Source organism: Lampetra planeri, chromosome 71, assembly GCF_965212315.1.
Source record: "Lampetra planeri chromosome 71, kcLamPlan1.2.h2, whole genome shotgun sequence".
NCBI lineage: Eukaryota > Metazoa > Chordata > Hyperoartia > Petromyzontiformes > Petromyzontidae > Lampetra > Lampetra planeri.
Genome location: NC_136176.1, coordinates 1,800,382 through 1,804,890, shown reverse-complemented (window position 1 = coordinate 1,804,890; position 4,509 = coordinate 1,800,382).

Here is a 4,509-nt window from a genome sequence, read left to right as displayed (position 1 = left end):
ATCCCGCCGGGGGCTGTGCGTCCGGTTTATGGGTCGTGCGTCGCTGCGAACGGGGGTAGCATGGGTATCGTGGGCCAGGTGGATGCTAAGATATCTATTGGGGATGTGTCGGCCTCGGGCGTTGTGTTAATATCGAGATCTTTGGCGGTTCCTTGTTTGTTAGGCACCGATTTTTTGGCTAAGATGCCCATTTTGATCAAAATCAATGAGAATTGTATTGAACTGCCGGGGGGCCGTCAAATCTCGTTTCTGCCGTCGCCCTGGGGGCGACCTGCTTCGGCCGTACAAGTGCAGGCGCTGTCCGTCGCATCTGTGGACATCCCACCTGGTACACAGATGCTTATACCCTTGCGGTATCGGAAGCCCCTGCCTGATCGGCTAGGAGCAGTAGGGGTCTTGTTGTCACCGTCCGCCACGATAACAACCGGGTTGGCGTTAGTGGGGGCACAGACCATCGTCCGGCCGGATCAATTACCGTTTTTACAGGTGCTTAATGCGGGGGGGGGAAAACGTCCGTGTTCCGGCCGGTACGGTTGTGGCACATGCCACTACGGCGTTTGCGATCCATGATTGTCCGCATAGCCGGGGAGTGGTTGCTGGGGTTTCCGAGCCAAGGGGTTCGGATAATCGTTGGGTTGCTGATTTATGTGACGGAAATTCTTCCCTGTCCATGGAGCAACGTGGTGCGCTGCGTAAATTGTTGTTGACATATTACGATGTGTTCAGCTCCGATGATTTGGATTTGGGCCGCACATCGTTGCTTTACCATCACATTGAGACGGGCGATGCTGCCCCTATTCGATTAAATTCGCATCGGATGAGTCCTGCGGAGCGAGAACACGTACGGGGGGCAGTGGAAGACATGTTGGCTGCGGACATTATATCGCCATCTAACAGCCCATGGGGCGCTCCGGTCGTCTTGGTTAAGAAAAAGGATGGCAAATTGCGATTTTGTGTTGATTTCCGGAAATTGAATAAGATATCGGTGGCAGATGCGTACCCCCTGCCGCGTATGGATGACTCCCTCGACGCATTGTCGGGGGCTAAGTTCTTTTCCACACTGGACCTCTCTTCGGGATTTTGGCAGCTTCCCCTTGACGAGTCCTCACGGGAGAAAACCACATTCCGTACGCCGCAGGGGTTATTTCAATTCAACTGTCTCCCGATGGGATTGAATGCGGCCCCTGCTACATTTCAAAGATTGATGGAGCTCGTTTTGTCGGGGTTGCAGTGGGAGACGTGTCTTATATATTTGGATGATATTATTGTCTTCAGCCGCACATTTGATGAACATTTGACGCGGCTGGAGACAGTGTTCACGAGGATGCGTTCTGCCAAATTGAAATTCAAACCAAAGAAATGTCACCTACTGCAACGGTCCGTCCGCTATTTGGGGCACATTGTGAGTGCTGAGGGGGTGTCCACGGATCCGGAAAAGACGGCGTGCGTCCGGGATTGGCCGACTCCGGCCACCGTGGGGGATGTTCGGTGGTTTTTGGGATTTGCCTCGTATTACCGAAGATTTGTGCCGGGTTTTGCGACGATTGCGAGGCCCTTGCATCTCCTTACGGGTAAAGGACGGAAGTTTGGTTGGGGACAGCCGGAGGAGGCGGTGTTTCGGAGTCTGCGTGATCTATTGGCCACGGCCCCAACATTGGATTATCCCGATTTCGATCACCCATTCATTCTTGATACGGACGCGAGTGACACGGGTATTGGGGCGGTATTATCACAGTCTAAAGGGGGTGTAGAGCGCGTCGTGGCGTATGGTAGCCGAGTCTTGTCTCCTGCGGAAACCCGCTACTGTGTCACTCGCAGAGAACTATTGGCGGTTGTTTTTTTCCTACGGCAATTTCGACCATACCTCTACGGTCGTTCTTTTATTGTGCGTACGGATCATGCGGCCTTGCAATATGCCCTTAAAATTGACCAGCCATCCGGACAGTTGGCATGTTGGTTGGACACGCTACAGGAATTTTCCTTCCAAATTCAACATCGGAAGGGAGTGCGCCATGCGAACGCTGACGCACTTTCCAGATTACCGCGGCGCGCCCCTTGTAAATGTGAGTCGGGGACGCATAGGTGTTCGCCGATTCCAAACCCCCCTCAGCCGCTTACGTTGGCCGTCGAGAAGTCGGATACTCCGATGGAACCGGGACTGGCTGACGGGGTTTTGAATCTGCCGCGGTCTGTCTGGATCCGGGAACAGATGATGGATGAGTCGTTGGTGTCCTTGCGGAAGCGGTCTGCTAGGGACAATGGGAGTCCGAGTGCGGCTGTGGGGCCGCAAACCGCTCTCCGAGATGGTCTGCTTATGTGGCGGGAGGGGTTCCAGGAACGTTGGCGCCTGATGGTACCAACGTCCTTGCGATTCGAGTTGATTAGAACTCTCCATTGTGACACTCTCTTACATTTAGGGGTGCAGAAGACCTTGTTGACGTTGCAACGTCATTATTTTTGGCACGGCATGGCGACAGATGTCGTAGGGCACGTGCGCGCGTGCCCTGCGTGTGCACGACGTAAGCCGCCGAAACATCCTTACGTGCCGCCTCTCCAGTCGATTCAGGTGTCTCGAGTCAATGAATTGGTGGCACTGGACATATTGGGACCTTCTCCACCATCGGCGAGGGGAAATAAATATTTGCTGGTAGGGGTTGAGTACCTCTCCCGTTGGCCGATGGCCTGGCCGTTGCCCGATCAGTCGGCCGCGGCCATTACCGACGCCTTTTTGTTTGGGTATATTATGGACAAGGGGGCGCCTGAGAGACTCCTCACGGACCAGGGCAGAAATTTCTCTTCTAAATTATTGGCGGAAGTGTGCGCGGGCCTTGGGACTAAGAAAGTACGGGTTGAACGGCTGAACAGGACATTGTCTGCCATGCTTTGCCATACCGTGAGCGAACAACAATCAGATTGGGATCTGCACATCCCCGGAGTGCTTTCGGCATACAGGATGACGCCTCATGCGGCTACAGGGTATTCGCCGTTTTACCTTATGTATGGTCGGGAAAACGTGCCGCCGGTGGATGTGCAATTGGGAACTGGGGTGAAGGGACCTCGTAAACCACTTCCTGAATACATTCAGGACACGGTTCGCCGAGTCACGGAGGCGCGGGAGAATGCCCGCGTGGCTACGGCCAAAGCCCAGGCCCGGAACGAGCGATATGCGCGACGGTCCGTGGGGGAGTGCCCCTGGAAGGTTGGGGACCTAGCCTGGCTTCATTGTCCACAAGTACGTCCGGGAACCTCGCCGAAATTGCACAAACCCTGGCATGGTCCCGTACGCCTCATTGCGGTTCCCAACCCACAGTCAGCACGCGTCCAAATTGGGTCTCGTCGCTGGGTTGTGCATACGTCGCGCTTGAAACCATATGTTGCTCCCTTACATGATGCGTCATCCCCCAATGTTGCCTTGCCGGGGTCTGTTGCTGCTGACTCTCCCCTGCCTGCGTCCATTGATCTTGCTAGAGCGCCTGTCGTACCTGTTCCAGACAGGCCGGCCGTGACATTGCGGGGGACGAGGGGCCCTGCTCGGAGGACGCCTGCCAGGTCTGCGGGACCTTCGAGCCCTGCAGCCCTTCCGACCCAGCTGCGGGCACGGTCACAGGACAAGCCCAAGACTAATTCTTTAGGGACACGGGACGTTGGTGGACTTCCAGCTGCGACAGGGGGATTACCCCCTGTCATTCCTCGACTTTCATCGCGTTCCCGTTCTGCGAGTGGGCCGCCGACCGTCCGGGACGGGCCGGCGACCCGCACACGTTCCAAATCGCTTACGTTTCGTTGATTGTTGCTGTGTTTTTATCTTTTTCTTACGGTTGTATTTATTGCATGCTTTTTGTACGTTCGTTGATGTTAATTGCGTTGTTGTTGTTGTTCTTGCTGTTACATTGTATGCTTAGTGTCCTTTAGGGGGGTAGGTCGATTCGCCGCATTACGATTGCTATTGGTCAGCCGAGGTCGGCTGGGATTTTTCTACGGGGGAGGGTGGTGTAATGCGGGCGTAAGCGACCTTCCGGATGTGACGTCACGGGGGGTGGAGCCATGTGACGTGGGTGAAAGGTTCGGGTCCTTAAGCGGGTAAACCGGAAGGGGGAGTCAGTCGGGGTGTGAGCGGAAAAGAGAGAGGCCACGCGGGCGAGTGAGAAGAGGGGGGGGCACCGACGGCCATCGGGAGCCAACCCCGAAGACAGGCGGAAGCTACGGAGTGGTGTGCAGCTGCGGAGAAGACAGCCAGAAGAGCTGCGTGTTAGAGGCAGCGGTGTGGCTGCCAGGTGTGGCGGGAGAGAAGAGAGAGAGAGACAGCACGAGGCTGTCAGAGCTGCAGAGAGGACGAAGGAGAGAGGAGTTGCAGCGAGTACAGCCAAGGGGGCTGTGTGAGAGTAACAGCAGCGGGGCTGCTGTTGTGGATCGGGCCGACATCGGAGTCAGCACCGTGGAGAAGCTACAGAGGAGAGACAGCCGTGTGGGAGTACAGCACGAACCGAATAAAGGACACTGAGCCAGACA